The sequence below is a fragment of the Octopus bimaculoides genome, chromosome 30 (genome assembly GCF_001194135.2).
Source record: "Octopus bimaculoides isolate UCB-OBI-ISO-001 chromosome 30, ASM119413v2, whole genome shotgun sequence".
NCBI lineage: Eukaryota > Metazoa > Mollusca > Cephalopoda > Octopoda > Octopodidae > Octopus > Octopus bimaculoides.
Window position 1 is genome coordinate 4,708,754 of NC_069010.1, and position 2,441 is coordinate 4,711,194.

General features: G+C 38.2%; 1 protein-coding gene across 1 annotated transcript in view; it reads right to left on the bottom strand.

Moving 5' to 3' along the window:
* LOC106884184 (actin-related protein 2/3 complex subunit 3-like) overlaps window positions 1-2,441 on the bottom strand; it is a 41,193-nt gene that overhangs the window by 38,496 nt on the left and 256 nt on the right. The window lies entirely within an intron of this gene.

Below are 2,441 nucleotides of genomic sequence, written 5' to 3' on the forward strand. Positions count from 1 at the left end.
ATACTTTTTATGGGCAATTTGATCTTATATATGTTTTTTAATCGAAATCTTTTAATTGACAATAAACCTATTTGTTAAATACTGTTAAATAAATAAATGTAAAAATATATGATATTTTAAGGAAATATTCATGCATAAATTTCATAAGCGTTTATAAGGGTAAAGCCTGAAATATAAAGGGGTCCGCAAGTCAAAAAGTTTGAAAACCCCTGGACTAAGGGATTGGCTAAATAAGAGGAAGAGAGCAACGCCGTTTGCAATACCTATGATATGGAGAGAGCCAAAGGATCATTTCATGGACTGTTATTACTGCAATGTTAATGTTTGTGGGTTTACTGTAAAGACCAAGCATAAGATTGTATATCCCAACTTGGAATCAGCAAGAAGACCAGTACCACACCACGATGAGGATCTTCCTATTCCAATACCACCAGAAAATGGCCTTCAGATGTCTGACGAAGATGTATTTGCTGAAGAAAATACTACTGCTGTGGAAGACACTGAAGTGGATGCAGGTTTCACGATTGAAAATGAAGACGTACCACAGAAATTTTCTCAAGAAGAGTTAAATGATTTAGTTAGAGACTTGTCATTGTCGAAGGATAAAGCTGAACTATTAGCATCTTGCCTACAAGAAAAGTGTCTGCTTAATAAAGGTGTTTGTATTACTCATTTCAGGAAGAGAAATAGGGATCTGACTTCATGCTTCTCTGTTGATGGACCACTTTCTTTCAGTAATAACACTGATGAGTTATTTCGCTGTTTGTTCCAAGAGCATGTTCCAGCTGAATGGCGCTTATTCATTGCCTCATCTAAGAGAAGCCTCAAGGCAGTACTACTACACAACGGCAATAAGAAACCATCCATTCCCATAGGACATTCAGTGCACATGAAGGAGTGTTATGAAAACATGCAACTACTCCTCAATGCCATAAAGTATACAAAGTACAGCTGAAAAATATGTGGAAACTTGGAAGGTGATTGGAATGTTGATGGGAATGCAATCTGGGTTCACGAAATATTGTTGCTTTTTATGCTTATGGGACAGTCATGCAAATAACAAGCACTATGTGCCATCAGAGTGGCCTTTGCGAAAATCATATGAGCCGGGAGTTTCTAGCGTCCAGAGCAAGCCACTTTTGAACCCAGAAAATGTTCTTCTTCCCCCTCTTCGCATAAAGCTTGGCCTCACGAAACAATTCGTGAAGACACTTACCAGGAAAAGCTCAAAATGTTTTGAAATATGTGAAGGCCAACTTTCCAAAAACCACAGAGGCAAAACTGAAGGAGGGCGTATTCATAGGTCCGCAGATAAAAGCACTCCTGGAGGACGACCTCTTCCTCACAGCCCTGGATGAGATTGAGCTTAAAGCCTGGGAATCCTTCAAATGGCTCTGTGAAAATTTCGTAGGCAACAAGAGATCTCAAGAGTTTAGAAATGGAGTGAAATGTCGTCTAGACTCCTACGCTGCAGACTACAGTTAGATGTTATTATACAGGGATGAACCTGATACAAAACACCATAGAAAGTCCAAATCACAAATATTTTAAGTTGTTATGCATCTGAGTGTATTCTAACTTATTTGTACACAATAATTTTAATTTTGTACAATAAAAAGCCATGAAATTATTGTATCTTGTATTCGATATACTTCATATAGACATGCTTTACGTGTCCTATAAGTTAAAACAACATGAAAATGTGACCTGATAGAGGAAATCGGACTTCAGATTCGTAATCAGCGTTAAAAATTAACTCATCAGATTAGAAAAAGTGAACCAGCCAATCAGATGATTAAAAAAAAAGTTACATTTTGTTGACCAGTGTAACATAATGAAAGAAATATGTAATCAATCAATCTATTCTCATTGAAATTTTATAAACAATTTTTTTTCAGAATCGGAGTCTTCATAGCCTAAAACGTGGGATTCTGTATAAAAATATATATATATTATAGGCGCAGGAGTGGCTCTGTGGTAAGTAGCTTGCTTACCAACCACATGGTTCCGGGATCAGTCCCACTGCGTGGCATCTTGGGCAAGTGTCTTCTACTATAGCCTCGGGTCGACCAAAGCCTTGTGAGACGGAAACTGAAAGAAGCCCGTCGTATATATGTGTATATACGTGTGTGTATATGTTTGTGTTTGTCCCCCCAACATCGCTTGACAACCGATGCTGGTGTGTTTACGTCCCCGTAACTAAGAGAGACCGATAGAATAAGTACCAGGCTTCCAAAGAATAAGTCCTGGGGTCGATTTGCTCGACTAAAGGCGGTGCTCCAGCATGGCCGCAGTCAAATAACTGAAACAAGTAAAAGAAAAAAAAGAAAGAATATATATATAATCTGAAGTCCGATTTCTTCTATCAGGTCACATTTAAAAGAGTAAAAGATATAGGGGGGAGGGCTTCGCTTACATCTCCGCCATGTGTGCTATCTAGT